Source organism: Puma concolor, chromosome B2 (assembly GCF_028749965.1).
Source record: "Puma concolor isolate L17-30 chromosome B2, mPumCon1.1.hap2, whole genome shotgun sequence".
Lineage (NCBI taxonomy): Eukaryota > Metazoa > Chordata > Mammalia > Carnivora > Felidae > Puma > Puma concolor.
The window spans coordinates 3504194-3521932 of NC_141671.1; the positions used below are offsets into that span (position 1 = coordinate 3504194).

At 51.4% G+C, this 17739-nt stretch overlaps 1 protein-coding gene, 2 long non-coding RNA genes and 4 other non-coding genes across 7 annotated transcripts in view; 4 read left to right on the forward strand and 3 right to left on the reverse strand.

Annotated features, from left to right (window-relative positions):
* LOC147580609 (histone H2B type 1-C/E/F/G/I) overlaps positions 1-17739 on the forward strand; it is a 505297-nt gene that overhangs the window by 458067 nt on the left and 29491 nt on the right. The window lies entirely within an intron of this gene.
* LOC147580638 (uncharacterized) lies at positions 6-2947 on the forward strand. The gene is made up of 3 exons (XR_015250942.1): positions 6-334; positions 1233-1397; positions 2648-2947. It is a non-coding gene; the product is annotated as an uncharacterized LOC147580638 (long non-coding RNA).
* TRNAI-AAU (transfer RNA isoleucine (anticodon AAU)) lies at positions 365-438 on the forward strand. Its single transcript has one exon. It is a non-coding gene; the product is annotated as a tRNA-Ile (tRNA).
* On the reverse strand, positions 6988-7061 carry TRNAT-AGU (transfer RNA threonine (anticodon AGU)). Its single transcript has one exon. It is a non-coding gene; the product is annotated as a tRNA-Thr (tRNA).
* LOC147580639 (uncharacterized) lies at positions 9655-17453 on the reverse strand. The gene is made up of 2 exons (XR_015250946.1): positions 16883-17453; positions 9655-14078 (listed from the first exon to the last, which is right to left on the reverse strand). It is a non-coding gene; the product is annotated as an uncharacterized LOC147580639 (long non-coding RNA).
* TRNAV-UAC (transfer RNA valine (anticodon UAC)) lies at positions 11430-11502 on the forward strand. The gene has a single exon. It is a non-coding gene; the product is annotated as a tRNA-Val (tRNA).
* Positions 16752-16823, reverse strand: TRNAH-GUG (transfer RNA histidin (anticodon GUG)). Its single transcript has one exon. It is a non-coding gene; the product is annotated as a tRNA-His (tRNA).

A 17739-nucleotide genomic window follows, 5' to 3' on the forward strand; every position in this document is an offset into this window, starting at 1 on the left:
CTGGGCCGCGCGCCGCGGGGTGCGGGGTCCCGGGCCCCCAGGGTCTGGGAGGAGCCGACCTGCTCCAACCTTTCGCGGGAGCCGGGAGTGTGCGCTGCGCGGCGGCGGCTCCGCGGTCGGCCCCTCCCGGGCTGGGTAGGAGAGAGGAAGCCCCGCTCGGCGCCGTCTATGTGCTTCTGCAGTTTGGGAAGGACCGGGTTTTCCCGGGAAGGAGCCCGGCTCAGCTGTGTCGACCCTGGGACGTCTCCTTTCCCTTTCCTTCTAGAAGAAACAGCGTGTCCGAGCCTTCCGTAGGGAAAGGCGCCCGTCACCCTTGGTTCGTGGTTACTTTAAAGTACGTAAGTAAAGCGAGCGCGCCAAGGCGGGCCGGTTAGCTCAGTTGGTTAGAGCGTGGTGCTAATAACGCCAAGGTCGCGGGTTCGATCCCCGTACGGGCCACGCTGTGCGCTGTTTTTCCTTTTGCGGTCACCCCGTCATGTGGAATCTGCAGCCCCACAGCCGGTTACGGAGAGTCCTACGCCGCCACTGCCGAGCGGTGCTTCTGGAAGCCTTGTTTTTGTGAAAGAAGCAATGGCGCCCGAGAGTCCGGCTGGAAGGGCTTGTAAAGGAACGGTGGGAAGGAACGCGGGGCGGTAGGGACGGTCACAGGGCCTGCGACCCTCGGGAGAGCCTGCCCTGCGGCAGTCCGGGCTTCCGGAGGCGCTCGCCGCCGCGGCTGCTCCCTCCGTCCGGAGTGGGGGCCGCCCCGGACCCCCGGAAAGAGCAGGAGCTCGGGTCAAGGCCGCGCACGCTCGGCGGGCGCGCGGGAAGCCTCGGGCCGCCTCGGGTCCTAGCGCCCGCCCGGTCCTTTTCCGGAGGTCCTGCCCCGGGTCCTAGCGCCCGCCGATCTTTGCCGGAGTTCTTTCCACCTGCTTCTCCAGGCCGCTGGCTCTGCCCCGCTGGCCGCCCACGTGCTCTGCGCTTCCTCCTGTGGCCGACTTCCGGGCAGCCACGAAAGTGACATGAGCCATACTGATTAAATAGTAACGTAAGCAGTGCCTGGAGCGTGGGGCCGGGGACGTTAGGAGATGCTCAGTGAATCCCAGAAAGCGGGGCTTCGTCTGTGTGGTCGGCGCTGCATCCTCTAGGTCAAGAACAGTGCCGGGCTCAAAGCTAAAGGTTGAAAAACCCATTTTAAAAAACTGACAAGGACTATTCAGTACTTCATTGTATGTGAAATACCGCACCCACAGATGTGAAGTACGAGGACTCGACAGGCCGATGCTGACCTGGGCGGACCTGCGCTCGCCCACAGCCTGCGAGGAGAGTCAGCCCCGCGCCCACAGCACGGAGCCCGGCCCTTCTACCCCTTCCTGCGAGCCTGATGCGCCTCCCGGTTTCCGTCTGGCTCGGATAAGGTAATACCTTCTGGTATCAGTAACTACATGGGCTGCTTCTCGGGTCACTCTGCCACCTGTCACCACTGTCTCCCCTGTGGAAGGAAGTGCTACCCTCACTTTCTTGTATATTCTCCTCTATGCGCGCCGCTGTAAATATGAACGTGCATTTCTCTCAGTGGGGCATAAAGTGTTACATTGTGCGCACTGTTTCGCATCCTGCTTTTTCCTACTCTCTGTGTCTTGGAGCAGCTACACAGAGCCGGCACATGGCACAGCCACCGTTATACGCTATTAGGACACAGCCTATTTTCAGTCGAGTTGGTCCAGCTGGCCAGAAGCTGAATGAGAACTTTTGAGTCCATTTCCCCCCTGAGTCGGGAGGTACACAAGCAGGGCTGGAGAGAGGACGGGAAGAGGACACCTTTCTTCCATTTTCTGTGACAATGTGGATAAAACACTTTCTGTGCGAAACCGTAGGATAGAGCTCCAAAGCACACCGTTGACCGAAGGAAATTTTGTGTAGATGTGTTCAAAGGTAATTTTTTCAGGAAAAGGTAAAACGATGATTCAGATAGATATACAAATGAGCATGTTGCTAGACAATAGGATATTTTCAACTGTTTCAGTTCACAAAAGTGAAGTCTACTAAACTGTTACAACTCCTAGCATGGATCCTTAAGAGTAAAGAAAAAGGGCTTCTTTGTAGATCTAGAAGGTAGAATCGTATAGCAGCTTGCACACTATTCCAAACAAAGACTAAGTCATCCCTCAGTCAGTCCTATGTAATTCTTGTTCCACCAGATCTTGAGGTAACAGGGTGTCAGGGTAAATGACAACGTTTTTCTCTGTTTCTATAGGGAAAAGTGCCCTTGTCTCCCCTCCCTGTGCTATGCGGGGTCTCCTTGGACACCTAGTCAATCTGAGTCTTTACTGGAATCTTCAGAATAGAGATAGATATCTCTATGGATTAAGTTCAGTCTTCAGTGTTTACAGTGTAGAGTATCTCTAAGGCTATGGGCCAGATAGCCTCTAGATAGGTAAAAATATGCCTCCAGGATCAGCTCAGGGGTCCGTCGTGAGATTTCGGGGAGACCGTCATAGGGTGCAGCCACTGGCTTCTCAAGGAGATACAGACAAGTTCCTAGTCTTTCTTCAGCTTTACTGTAAACAAGGAGTGAGATTCGGACATGATTTTGTTGTCACTTTGGTGCTGCCATGTACATAACGCGAACACTTAGTAAAGTGTGTTCTCTCTCTTCTCTGATCAGGAAGCATCTTTCTGCTGGCCGAGTCCCTTCATCGCCCGAGCACAGTTTCCAGAACTCAGGGGGCTTCTGGAGCAGAATTCTGGAACTCCAGGCTCGGTAGGATGGTTATGGGCGCAACGTTGTTGAAGCCACGCCATCCAGAGTCTATAACCAAGCATATCTGGTGGCGTGGTCTTCTCCTGTGAGGCTTTGAAGACTTGTGCTTTGTTGAAGATAAAGCTGGCCTGTGGCTGATTGCAGATGCTTTCAGGGAAGTGAAGTAAAACAGAATGACTATGTATAGATGTCAGAAGATTTAAAGGGGCCGTAATTAATTTATTACTTAACGATTTTCAAAAGCAAGAGATCTGGTGAGAATTCATAATGAGGAGACTGCCACTAAGGAGTTTTGGTTGTTTCTGTGATACAAAAACGAGATGAGAAAGCCAATCCAAAATAAGTTTTAGACAAAATAGCTACAGACATAGTGATCTACCATATTTTCAAAGGAGATAGAAAACACTGCATGGGATTTATAGCAGTGGATGAACATAATTTCCACAGAGAAAAAGTCTTGAAACAGACATATAATAATCCTGAGACCTAATATGCTGCAAATATACAAATCACATAGTAAGAATAATATATCAACAATATGAGACAGTTGTGGTAAGTCTGGAGTAAGTTCTACATATTTATACATTAATTAGACTCCATAGGCAAGTGATGTAAATCCCATTTGAAATTCAGAAGCCCAGAAGCTGCTAGATTCAAATTAAAGAAGTAAAGTTGCGACCAAGTAAACGTTTAAAAAAATAGCTAAAATTATGACTGATGACACTTCACTACTGTTGTCTAATATCAGAGAAAACAGCACCAGGACTTTCTATGTTGATGGAAACATGTCATGGACAGTAAGAGCAACAATATGTCTCCAGGAATTTCCCATTCGGTGTACAATTTCTGAAATATTTATATGAACGTTTTAGCCATGCAAATCTGACTTAGGGAAGCCTAGGCCTTTCTCCTCCTCCTCCTCCTCCTCCTCCTTTTCCTCCTCCCCCTCCCCCTCCTTCTGGCATCCCTTCTGATTTTCACCTCTTCCTGTGCAACTCATCAATAATAGCCTATCAAATAGCCCTGGTTCTCTTCACTATCTGCCTTTTTTTTTTTTTTTTTTTAATTTTTTTTTTAACGTTTATTTATTTTTGGGACAGAGAGAGACAGAGCATGAACGGGGGAGGGGCAGAGAGAGAGGGAGACACAGAATCGGAAACAGGCTCCAGGCTCTGAGCCATCAGGGCAGAGCCTGACGCGGGGCTCGAACTCACGGACCGCGAGATCGTGACCTGGCTAAAGTCGGACGCTTAACCGACTGCGCCACCCAGGCGCCCCCACTATCTGCCTTTTTGCAAGGGGACAGAACGCATCGTTAGGATTTTCCAGGCACCTTCGGGGACGTCTCAACCACAGGTGTAGGTGGAAACAGTACCTTGAAAGTTTTAGTTGACATTTAGGATTCGATTGGGGGAAGGCAAAGGTTAAAACCGATCAGAACATTTGAACACTTAGGAGAGGAAACAAACCATGATTGCTGGAGAACTTCCGTGGCTATTGGTTTCAAAGTTACAATAAAACAGTTAAAACTAAGCACAGAAGGTAACGTGACTGTAAACGACATTATTCCCATGTGAGAAACCTTTGTTTTCTTCAGGAAAGACGACACAATCAGTGTAAACTATAAAGCTTATTCTGCTAAAAAACAGAATATTTGCTGTCGGAGAAGGTTACACAGGGGAAACAGAAAGAACCGGTCATATTATGGGTGAGGGCACCGAGCAGTTAACCAAAGGAACAAACACATCAAAGTGAAGCAAACCTTCCCAGATTTTGGTATATTCCGTGGCTCTTCAAACTCAGGTATTCTAAATGGGGATAAATAAAATTAACCTGCCAATTTTGCCCATCATTATGTTCTTCCACACCCTGGGACAGTCTGACACTGTCCTGGCTTCAGGAGTCCACGCGGTTGGAACCGATTTCACACCATTGCTGAGATGTTACCAACGTGGATTGTGTCCGACTGTGCGATCTCCAGATGCGCTAAGAAGTACGATTTTTTAAACTGCGTGTTGGGATTGTTTGTAACGGAACAAGCACTTCCAGTCAAGTTCGTATTTTAGATACTTAAACCTCCAAGACGTAGTTTATTCAATTGTTTACAGCGTTTTTCAACTGCAGCTTTCCAGCGTAAAGGGCCCGTGAAATCCCAGGCTTCTGACCTCCCTCCCAGGGGAACCGACTGGAACGCTGAAGAACGAAACAAGAAACAGGAGGCTCTCGCGATCTAATTGATCCTCAGCGTGAGAAGTGTTCTGCCCGTTCCAGAATGTACATGTTAGGTAAACGAACAAAGAGATCCTTAAAAGCCATATTCCAGGATTTGAGTCACAAATCTGTTTAAAAACCAAGGCCGCTGCTGGTAAACGGTCAGATATTCTTATTTCCAAATATTTTTCCTTTCTTTTGAGGCCTTTTTGTTTGTTTATTTTGATCTGACTGTCTTGCTTTCTCGGATCTGTTCTAATTGTTATCTCTCTAAGATTTCCTGTCCTCTATAAAAAAAAATCTTCGCTGAATCTGTTATCTTGCAAACCTTGAAACGTTGGCATCCTGTGTTCTGTGTCGTCTTCTGTCATTCCTCCTGACTTCCTGCCTCCTCCTGTCCTAAATGTGGCAAGGGAGAGAGGAGAGACGATTCCATTTCCTTACCCATCAACCAGGCCGCGAGTGGGGTCTGCGGATGAGCTAATACTGGAGGAGGCCTCCCTGTAATTGTCGTTGACTTTGGAGCATCGGACGGTGTCACGTGGGCACAGTTTGGTCTTCGGTTTGTGAGTTTGACTTCCTACGTGCGACACGGATTGTTCGGGGCCACTTCCTGACATACCTGTGGCATATCTGTCCCTCCGCGCCCAAGTTTCTGGTAGGGAGCAGGCAGGAGTGACACTAATATGTGATGTCTGGGTTCCCAAGGTGTTTTCAGCCTTCACTGGATCGGGTTCACAAGCAGCAACCCTGCAGAATTAGAGGTACTCGAGGTTTGTGACTGAGGTGGGAAAGATAGTGCCCCGCTGCCTCTCTCAGGTCTTCGCCGAGACCCCGGTAACGAGCGAGTAAGAAGGAAAAACCGACCGAAGTTTGTCAACCCGTTTGCCCCGGGTACAGGTGGGGACGCCCGGGGAGAACAAGTAACTGTCGCCGTGGCTTAGAAGTCCAGCTTACGTGGCATCTTCAACAAAGAACAGTGGATTTGTGGTGAAGTCATGGAACAAAGGAACGCGTGTCAGGCCAAGGGCAGAGAGACAGGCCAGTCAGTAAAGTTCGTTATTTGATTTCCAGGCTGTTGGGGTCTAAGGTTGTCTGGGGGTGAACCTCCGTCTTTCCCCGCAGAGAGGGCACAAGGGCCTCGTGGCAAACTTCTGTCCTAATTCCTCTCTCTCACTTTCAGCTCACAATAATCCTTGTGCCCAAGTGGCATATTTGGGGGTGGCCTAGTCCTCCACCTTCGCTGTCTTGTTTGTTCACATTCCTTTGGAAGTTGGGAGGGGGGAACTGCTATGAATAAACGATGAACTCAGGGTTGCTGCGGTGTGAACGGGACGCTGCGCGCCGGGCTGGGCCGCTTGCGCTAGGTGAAGAGACAGTGACTCTCAGGGGACCCCAGTCAGAACCTTCGAGATCTCTACATAAAACGGAAAAGCCCAGTGCGCAGGCCAGGGCTCCGTAGATTCAGGAAGGCGCCAGTCTGTTTGTGGTTTATTTCCTCCCCGAGCTCCAGTCTCTCCCCTTTGCCCAGAATGTGCATCCGATGCACAAAGGCGGCGGTTCCCGGGCCCGCACAAAACCAAAGTGGCGAGGGTCCAAGTCTGGCCGCTGTTCTCTTACTTGATCTCAAAAAATAAAATCGGAGTCTGACTCAAGCCAGACACCCTGGTTTATTCCCTGCCTGACACTCCCTCAGCTGAAGATGTCCCAGGTTCAGAGATCTGGGACCGAACCTCCAAGCCACAGTGTGGCGCATTGCTTTCTACCTCTACTGCAAGGCACCTGTCACTCAGTTCTTAACCCAGTCTTACCTGCCATCAGCAAACCCGTCACTTTCTATCAACTACAGAAACCTTCCTCATTTTCCCTTCACCCCAGGCCCTCATAATGGGACGGCAGTGGCCTGGCAAGAGACTCTCCTCGCCTGGAATAACAATTCAGCGCAGGCTTACCCGCCACACAGATTCTTTAATGCCTCTCCGACATATTTAGTGGCACCTTCCACTATGGAAAAACAGAAAACTAAACAAAGAAGGCCCCGCTGGGATTCGAACCCAGGATCTCCTGTTTACTAGACAGGCGCTTTGACCAGCTAAGCCACAGAGCCCCTTTTTGAGTTTATGTTCAGTTATATCATATTTATACCGTTTTCTGTGAGTTGTAGCAACTTGTCAGAAACTCACTTCATTTTGTGACCAAGAGACGATATCTGTGTTTCCGAGCTTGTACTTAAACGGAAACCTCCAACATTTAAAGAAGATGCATTCTTCAATGCAAGAAAGGTTTAAAATTTTTCAAATTAAAAATGGGTTAAATTCCTATTTCATGGCGACTCTCGCCATCTAGAGGACGCGTTGGTTATTGCAACACATTTTAATTTTGTTTCTTCTTTAAATCCTTTGTCCCCAATCGGGAGTCACTAGCTGATCAAGCCCTTTTCTAGGTATGGGCGATAGAACAGTGAACAAAAAATAGACAAAACTTTCTTTTCTGACAGAATTTGTGTTCTAGAGGGAGGCGAAGAAAACACGTTCCAACGATTTGCCCCAACCCCTACCCCCCCCACCCGCCAGAGAGATAAGGGGGGATGTAAGAACAAATCCGACTACTGCTGGGTTACAAACCCACGGGGCGACCTTCTGAGCTGATTTCCTGCACTGGAGCAAGACTGTCACGCGTCCCTCTGTTATATCTAACTTGGCTCAGGACAGCAAGCAGAGATGAGCACACACCAAGGTAGATTTGGGGCCGCCCTGCTTCCAGCGTGCCCAGACCAGCCACTGTCAGGCCCTTTCTTCCCAAGACAGTCTGGACCCCGACAGATCTGTTGCTCTGTGGGGAGTTCCGCAGGAGGACACTTTACTCCTGGCACAGTCTCGTTCCGTTCGCGGATTGACCCGCTGGGTTAAAACCGCCTTGGTCTCTGTCAAGACAGAAGGACTGAGAAGAGGGTACGGAGAAGGAGAAATCGGGCAGAGTGTGACGGATAACCCCACGGGATGCTGTGGGATCTGGGCTTGGCGCAGGGCGGGGGTCTTAGCAGAGTCACACGACCTGTCCTCTGACAGGTTCTGCACCAGGTGGACAAAAGCAGAAGGGGGGGACTGTGGCACCTGGGGCCCGAGTGCGGCTCAGCGTGGAGAGAGCAGGTGGGGCCATCATCCTGAGACGTTTAGATGCTGCTTTGTGCGTTCTGAGCGACAAGGGCACGTGCGTTCCTGGGCAGCCACAAAGGGCAAGACGCTGCAGGGGTGACAGATCACTTCGGAGACCTCCTGGGGACAGGCAGATCTCTGTACACCTGCTTTCCTCTGGACACCAGCCCCGCCCCCCGGCTCTCTTCCCAGCCATCCTAGCCTGTACCTAACCCGGTTGGCCTTTTCTTGTGTCGCTTGAGGGTTATGCTTTCCCTTCGTCCCCAGGTCCTGCTGCCATTCCTCTCCCGGTACCAGTTCGTTTGTTTGTGGTACGGCCATTTTGAGGTGTATTTTTTGCAAAGTTGCAATTCCGTGCACATATGTTACACACTTACATAAATGGCATATTATCTAGTTTTATGCCTTTCAAAAAGATTGTGACTAGGTAAGCCAATTTGACAACAAATTATGTTTAAAAAAACATACTGACTTCAAGATCCATCAGAGTTGTCCTGTGCTCCGAAGTCGTTGCTTCTAATGCCGTATAAATTCCCATAGTGGGCGCTCCCACTGTTTCCTCTCTTCCGTCCCAGTGATGGACTCACCCAGGTTGCCTCCACTGCCCCCCCGGTCCCCCCAGTTCCAAATAACACCGCCTTTTCATCCACCCCCTTTACATACGTGGTGGAGAGTTTCACTGGGATGTGCGTGTAGGAGCAGAATGGCTAAGTAATCCCAGCGTGCTCTCCAGTCCACACTCCACCGCTCTGCACGCCCCTTTATCCTGGTCTCGACGCTCAGCACGAGTCAGCTTTCTACTTTGTAATCTAATATGTGTAGAGCGATGCGTCTCATCACTGTCGCCTCAGAGTTTGCCTTTATGTTTTCTAAAGATTTTGAGCATTTGTTTATATGTTTGTTGGCCATTGGCATGGACTCTTATAATCCGCCTGTGTTCTTACTGAGGCTGATGGATCTTTCATGTTGATTCGCAGGGGCTGTGTGGTGTATCGTGGTTATTAGACTGCTGTGAATCTGGGATCTGGAAAGATCGTCCCCCGTTATGTTACCCACTGGCCTGTTGATGGAGGAACCTAATGGCGGATCCTTACTTTTGTTAAGGGTTTGTCTCCCCCCCCCCCCCCCCCCCCCCCCGCCCCATGGTTTGCCCTTTTGAGGTTAGGCTTAAAGGGCCTTTCTCTGTTACTAAGTTAAAAACTGTTCTCCTCTCTCAACAAAAAATGTGCCGATTTTTTCACGTTTGAGACGTCGATCCATCTACTTTTCTAGATAAGTGTGTTGGTTTTTTATGACAATCTGTTGGAATTGTGTCTTCCAGTTCTCAAGAGTTTTTTTGGTTTGGTAAGGGTGCCCAGCAGGTGAACTTGCTCACTTAGCGTCCTACGTTTCCTTTCTCTTAGCTGCTTCACGTTTTTTACGTAATTACATATTTCATAAAATTACGTGTTTTTCCTGTTAGAACATATGTCTGCAAGGTTGGGGAGAATCCGATTATTCCCTAACACACAGTACAAGTCATAGCATGGAAAGAATCTATTTTAGTTTATTTTTATTATTTTTTAGAAGTTTATTTATTTATTTTGAGACAGAGAGAGAGAGGGGGGCAGAGAGAGAGAATCCCAAGCAGGCCCTGTGCTGCCAGCACATAGCCCGATGCAGGGCTCGATCCCACATACCGTGAGATCATGGACCTGAGCCAAAATCAAAAGTGAGACGCTTAACCGACTGAGCCACCCAGGCGCCCCTGTAAAGAATATATCTTAATAAAACACTGTTTGAATGATATTTTATGAATTTCCCAGCAGACAACCTTGCAAAGATTTGGTTTTTGTTTGTATTCTTGTAAGCCTGGGCCTAAGTTGCATAGACCTCTGATGTCAATCGCAGGCTCCCTAAACTGAAAACAAGTATTTCGGTTCCTGGAAGAAAAAGATAGGAGGATCCCAGTTCTAAGTTGCTGTGACGGATGAGTGGGTAGGGTTCTGAACTTAAAGTCTGCGGGGGTCCAATCCTTGCGTGTGGCGCATAATCTTGTCTTCTAATTGGTCCTTTTCAACACGGACTGGAAACCCCTCTTACTGGTTCCGGAAAACCTATGCATTTCTGTCTCTGTTCTCAGGCTCTTTGCTTATTTTTCTCTCTCCTGTAATCCTGCACCTCAGGACAAGAGCTGGGGGCAAAAATCCTGCTAGGCAGCGTTTAATGGGGGCACGACTGGATCTTTGCATCGAGGTCTTCGCCCACCACGGATTCGGCATAACCGCCTCAAGTCCATCAGCGTCTAAGTCTGCTGTAATTTGATTCTAAGCAGAAATGAAAACTGAGAAGAGCCTGGACAACACCAAGGAACACCCGGGATTACATGGCCCGCACACAGCGTCCTCGGCCTCGCGGCCCTCACCGGTGACTTGACTTTCAAAAGGCTCCCAGCCCTTCACCGAGGCTCTGGAGAGTGGGGCCTGGAGTTTGCCCGAGATGGTCACAGCCGCATTGTGTCAGAGGAAGGGAGAGAGAGAGAGAGAAAGATTGTGTAAGGGAGGTAAAATCTCTCTTCTAAGCTTTTAGGGTTTCTGGCCGGGCCTACAGATTAAACTGATAGAAAACAGAAACACACATTTCATGAAGCAATTCTGACATGGGGGCGGGGGGTGCTCACACAAAGTCTCAAAGCAGTTAGAGCCCCGTGCTCACGGGCTAGGTTGCACGCACGTTGGGAAAGCCGGGCAAGAGAAGGGGTCTGGGCCTAGGGAAGTGAGCCGGGGCCAAGTGAGTAGCAGGTAAGGGTTGGTTTAACCGGGTTCGGTGCAGATTTCTCCTGGCCTGGTCTCGGTGATCAGAAGGGTCCTTCCCCCTGGGACAGGGAGGGCGCCTCTCGCCTGGCTCCTTTACCTCCTGCTCTCAGGAGGAAAAAGACAAGCGAGAGAGTTCTTCCTTCACCTCCTGTTTTTCCAGCGCCTTTAACTCAGAATAATCAATATGCCAGACATGCGTACTTGGGGGTCGCGGCTCGAAACCAGGCGCGTCTCGAACCAGCGGAGGAACCCGGAGTAGCCCAGGCGCGCCCCGAGGGGGCACCAGTCGAGAACGCTGCCGCCCCTAGTGTCTTCTCGCGTGTTCCCACGGGACTTGGCTCGAGGATGTTTCAAGCTGGGGCGCGAGCGGGACGCGCCGGGGGCGCAGTCCCGGGCCGCGACTCCCTCGGCGCGGACGGGCTCGTTCTCTTTCCGGGGCGGTGGGGGGACTAGAAACGGTTTTCCTTCGACGTGTTTGCTCGGAAACTTTTGTATGGAGAGACCTGCAGGCCTCTGCCGGCTTGCGGTTCCATAGTGTAGTGGTTATCACGTCTGCTTTACACGCAGAAGGTCCTGGGTTCGATCCCCAGTGGAACCAGCTCCGGCGGCGCTTCTTTTCCGCGCCCGGTCGGACGCAAACCGAGCGGGCTTGCCCTTCAGCTTCAATTTTAGCGGCTTTTTTTTTTTTTTTTTTTTTTTTTTTTTTAAACTTTAGGCTTTGACAGCGCCGATGGAAAACCAGAACCGCGGACCGCTTGGGAGATTCACCTTCATACAGCGCTCAGCTGGAGGCGGGTGCAGCAGCGTCAGGGGGTCCCAGAAAAAGAGTCTCGTTTCCTGCCACGTCCAGCCGCCGTCAGAGGCAGAAAGGAACCGGCGTCCGTGAAGCCCGAGTTTTCTCCCCAAGACACCGAGCGCCCGATGTGCAGGGATTCCTAAAACCGCAAACCTGAGCGAGGGATTCAGGTCAGCAGTGCGCAGCCTGGGCCTCCGGTCTGGGGCGACCCGCCTCCCGGCCGCGAGCGCCGGACGCGGTGGGGGGGGGGGGGGGGCGGTTCTGCGCTGCAAACAAGGGACACCGACCTCCCGGGGCCTCCCGGGCCGGCTGCAGTCCTCCTCCACCACAGACACCCGGAGCTGCCAGTCCCCTTGCGAGTGCTCTGCTCTTGACGAGGCACGGAGAAGCCAGCGTTGTTACGTATTTGAAGACTATGTTGCAGAAAGGGAATAAAAGACGGGGGAGAAGAGCCGTGAGGATCAAGGCTACGACAGAACCATGCGGAGAACAAACGGATATGCCCAGAGAGGTGGGAGACCGCACTGAATGCCGAAACAGGCCTGTCGACACGGGGAAAGAGGCTTCTGTAAAAGAAAGAGGTATTAGCAGAAATGAAAAATCCACAAAGCGGATCATAAAGTGTGGTAGTATCCTGGAAGATCAAAAACATAGTGCTGAAGGAGAGAAAAAAAAATAAGTAGAGGGAAAGCCGAGGATGTGCAAAATTCAAGTAATATTACTTCTAGAAATAATAGGGAAAATGCAAGGAAGAGAACCCCCCCGAATCAGGTACATATCCCAGCCCTACGCAAAAAATTCTAGGTGGTCAGGGATCACTGAATATTCAGTAAAAAGGATAAAAATAATCTGATACTTAGCTACTGAGGAAATAGAAAAGGGCCTAAAATATTCCAGAGAGGGGGGGAAAGAAAACACAAAGTAGATCCGTTGACAGACTCACTGACTTTTCAAGATGGAGGCCAGAAGCTAGAAGACAGTGAGGCAACGGCTTCCAGTCTTCAAGAAGACCAAAGCCACCGTAGATGCCACGTGAAACCCAAGTATCCGTCAGGTTTGAGCGTAGGAGACGTTTTCAAAAGTGCTTTGCCCTGTGAAATTTACCTTTACTCCTGCCTTCCCCGGGATCTAGGTAAAAATGAAAATGCAAGTTGAGAAACAGGGAGACTGGGGATACAGAAAGTTCCAGATGCAAATGTGAGGCAAGAGGGGGGTGGGATTGCGGGGGTTCAGGAAGGTCTGGGGAGGAATTCTTCCCGGAGGTGCAAAGCTGAGAGAAACTGGGATGTGGAGAGACACCCTCGAAAGAGATTTCAATAACTTGTGCGTGAACTTGGGGTTGAAATAAGACCTATAGAAAGCCGTGCAAACAAAATTAAGGTCCCTCATTCCTTGTGGGAGGAGCAATCATGGTCTGTTAGGACGATTTCAAACTGGAAGGGAATATATAAGAATTGAAAAGGAATAAATAAGGACTCATTAGTTGCAGATAATATGATATTATCCATAGAGAAAAGAGAGGATCAAGGAACGTTTAAAGTCAATACCTGAGTTTAGCACGCTTGCTACTTACTGTGCGTAATTTTAATTCAGAAACATACAGAAAATACGGCCTAAAAAATTATACCCAAAAATGAATCTGACAAATTATGGATAATGTTTACACAGGAAGAGTCCTAAAATATTATGGAGAGATATCAAAAACTGCTTAAGTCACCACAGAGAAACACTGTATCAAGGGGAGAAAATGCTTTATAAGGGAAAAATACGAAGTCTCTTTAAAATTATATATATTAAATGAGAGTTCCGTCAGAACTCCAACAGATCCTAATACTTGGAAGAACCGGAGAGATTTAGCCAGCTAAATCATTTTTTAAAATGTTTACTTACCTATTTTGAGACAGAGTGGGGAGGGGCAAAGAGAGAGGAAGCGTGAGAATCCCAAGCAGGCTCTGCACGGTCCGCGCAGAGCCGGACATGGGGCTCGATTTCACGAACTGGAAGATCTGAACCGAAGTCAAGAGCCGGCTGTTCAACTGCTCAACCGACCGAACCACCCAGGCACCCAAGCCAGCTAAATCATTTTTAAAAAGAAGATAAAGAAAGTAGGACAGCTTCCTCTTGTAAATACTAGACGTACCGTAAAGGATAACAATATGCACGGCATTTTCGCAGAGATCTAGAAGTAAGCCAGTGGAACAGAATGGATGGCACAATATCCAGGCCAATAATGAAACCATCATATCCGACGTGGGCGGCAGGGCGGGTCCAGAGGGCATGTCCACTCTTCATTAAGTCTTCCTGACTCAATTACACGTGTTGGGGAAAAGTTCACACTTCAAAATGTACGTCGAAGTTCATGATAGGCGGATCAAAGCCTGAAATACGAAAAGCAAAGCGCTTAGGCATTTTAGCTACGGCAGTGGAGGAGGATGGCTAACAATTCTGTCTCGGCCAAGGGTCTACCGAGAGCTGTGAGGCAGATCCCAAGCGAATCGACGTCTCTCTGTCCCTTGAGCCCGCTCTTACCTGTTCTGTTCAGCTTAGGGCCTGCTGCTGTCCCTCTCGCCTTCCAGCCTCTGTCCGGGGCGGTCTGTCCTGCCCCGGGCCTCACACTTAGAGGAAAGACTGGAGGCCGGGCCTTGGGAGGCCCGCGCGGGTGAGGTTCGGGTCAAGTGTGGGGCGGCCTCTGATGGGTCCGGCCCCGGGCCTGGGTCCAGCTGGTCCCCAGGCGGGACCTGTATGCACGGAGCTCTCTTGCCCCGGGTTCTTTGTGAGGCCTGGCTATTCCCTTTTACGAGTCTAGCTAAAGCCTGCCTAGGGCCCTGGAGGAAAAGCCCTCCGCCTCTCCTCTTGAAAAGCTTTCCAATCTGAGCAGCCGTGTTAGCACGAAGGAGGCGCTGGTGCGGCCTACATAGAGTCTAGAGTCGGCCTGCTGCCCTCTTGGGAGAAATGGCCCCTGCCCCGGGCGCTCCCTCTGATTTCCGCTCACAGGACAACAAAGCTTCTTGGACGTAAATCTTTCCTTTTCCTGATTCCCTGACTTGTGGCCATGCTTCCTCTGATCTGCCTCCCCCGCTGACCTCGCTGCGTGCTTTCCCTGAACGTATATAACCTACTATGGCAAACGTCTTGGCCACGATCGGCTTTACCCGCGGCCTCGCCGAGATCTTGAAATAAACCTTAATCCTGAGGACGGACAAAGAGCTCTTCCTGCTCTTAGCTTCTCCCCATCAAAACGGCACGGCGCGGCAGTCAGGCCCCTTAAAAAGATGCTGACTTTGGCTCCAGTGTCCGCACCATCAGCACCGCGTGAAGCCCTTCCTCCGTGGAGGTCGCGACGCGCTTTCTTTATTTGCCAATAACGACAACGGCTCGTTGGATCGCTTTGGGGTTTGTACCTCACCGAGCCGGTGCCACCACGCCCGTCATGCCCTTACATCTTCAGAACAGTTGTAGGAAGTGGTAATTCTCCTTCGCTTCCCTTGAGAGAGGAGGACGATGGGGCGCAGAGAAGTTTAAAAGCCGGACCGTGAGTGCCGTCGAGGAGGGCAGTTTCCTGTCTGCGGACGTGGCTGGCACGCTGTGTAGGAGGCTCCCAGACCGATATTCACGCCTACGTAAAAGGACTCCCTGGACGAGGCGGTTTTTATCACCCCCCGCCGCTCGGTTTAGACTGGATTTGCCACTGAGGTTCATTCAACGTTACACAATAGAGCCATGAGCAGAGCATCTAATATATCTAATATAAATCCAATATACATCTAATAGAAACACGCGCGTGGTACCAGGTAAACATACGGGACACGCCAAGCAAGCTCTGGGCCTTTTGAGCAAATCACAGAGTGTAGGTCTTCACCCCGCACTCGCCTGGTGCTACAAGAGAGTTCGGGGCCAGACTGAGGACACTAACCCTCCTGCTACTAAGAGGTGGCCTCTGGGCCACAGCCCATGACCTACTCCTCGGGCCACTAAAAGCCGGAGAACATGTGTTCTGGAGAACTTCCGGACCAAGCCGTTTGTCTCTGTTCTCAACCAGTCTCCTCGTTCACTGGTGGCGAAAGAATCGACAGGAGCTGGTCCTTCTGGGTCAATACGCACTTGACCCCTGTCCTCACCATGGAAAACACGCGCTTGATCCCTGTCCTTGCCCCTGTAAGACTGAGTGGAAGTAACACACGTAACAGAGAAAACTGAGTAGATGTGGTACGGGTGACCCTGGGTGACTGGTATGACTGCGGTCGGGCCACTGGGGCTGCCCGTGAGGTGACCCCGGCAGTACAAGAAGCCTCAGTCACAACGTCTCAGAAGCTTTGTAGGTGCGAGCGTCAGACCCTACGTCACCTAGACAGTTGGGGAAGGAACGGGGGCCACTGAAGCCTTAGGAAGGGAAAGCTTTTGGAAATCGGAGATCTTCATGCGGAAATTGCTAAAAGCTGCTACAAAAATATGACAAAATAGACAGCAAATAGTATAGTTCAAAATCCACAAGGCCCAGGAGAGAGGAGATGCCATTTGTGGGTTGTCGAACTCCTGGGAGTTCTTGGGGGCTTGGGGGTCTCCTTCCAGACACCTCCACCTCACCTCAGCTCTCCCTACACCCGCCTGACCTGTCCACCTGCCCCTTTCTAAATCATTCTGGAAACGGGAGAGGCTAGAGGTAGGGGTTATTCTTCTGAGCTGTATTCCCCCCCCTCCCCAATTTTCTCCAGATGATCAGAAGGTCACAGTTTTTCAGCCCTGGCCCAGCCACCATACTCAGCAGGCGTGATTCATAATCAGACCTTTGTCCCTAGGGAAGACTGCCACCATCAACCTGGGTCTGCGTTTGGACAGTCATTTCCTCCTGTTGAAAAGGAAAAGGTTTCTATGTGTATTTTTGTCACTTCTTGGGACTTGCAGCCAGTGCCCACAGGGCCATGGGACTTGGGCATGGTTGGGGAGAACAGCGCTAAAAAGAGACAGGGATGCCCGAGGCCGGGCTGGTGGTGAAGGACACGGGTGTCAGGCGTCCCCTGGTCGCGACGAAAAAGGCGGGCACCACACACTCCTGCCGTGACTCGGATTCGAACCGAGGTTGCTGCGGCCACAACGCAGAGTACTAACCACTATACGATCACGGCGCGCCACCGCGGGCCACCCGCTCCCGGCCCGGCCTTCCTCCTTTGTCAGCAACGCCTACCTGTGTCGTCGGGAGACACCTGCACTGGGCGGTCCGCCCTTTTTTTTTTGAATTGCTCACCCCGATGACTGCTCCGCCCTCCCCGCTCGGATACTGTGCTCTTGGCGAGCAAACCGAAGGGGAGGAACATTAAGTTCCGCCACGTGGACGTGGCCGACCCTGGCGGCCCCTCGCCGGCGGCGGGAACGCTCGCGAACGCACCACTCCCACGTCCCCGCCCACGCGGGTCTCTGCCCGAGTTTTACGACGCGTGGTCCTCTGCGCTCTGGCCGCAGGCTGGAGACGTGCTGCCTCGGAGAGAGGCATCCTGGGGCCCCTTTGTGCCCCAACCGGCCAGAATCTCCGGGGCCCGGCGCGCAGTCCGGGTCCGGGGTCCCCGGAGCGCGCGGCTGGGTGCCGCCCGGTGCACCTGCCGGAGGTCGGGAGGGTCCGGCCGGCCTGGGCCCGCACCCCGCGCTGCCCGCAGGGGCTCCGGCCTCGTTCCGGCCTCTTCCTCCTGCCTCCCCGGCTGCCAGGACCGGGACCCGACTGCGCGCTGCCGGCGTGGACCGGAAGCCCCTCGGGACGGCCCTGCCCCCTGGCGGGCTGCCCTGCCCTCTGCCTGCTCTTCACCCGGTTGGATCCAGTAGCTTCAGTTCGTCCGGGAAGCTTTCCTGACCTTCCCTCTCCTCGCGACACATTCCTCCCAGTGCAGGTTATCCGTGGCGCACGGGGATGCTCCAAGAGACTCTTGCAAACCTCATGAAGAGTACTACACCCGGGGACTTAGAGTAAGGCCATGGCTTCTTCTAATGACAACGATTCTTTATGTAAAAGTAGCCTCTGACACCTACTGAGCCATTATAGTCACTGAATGC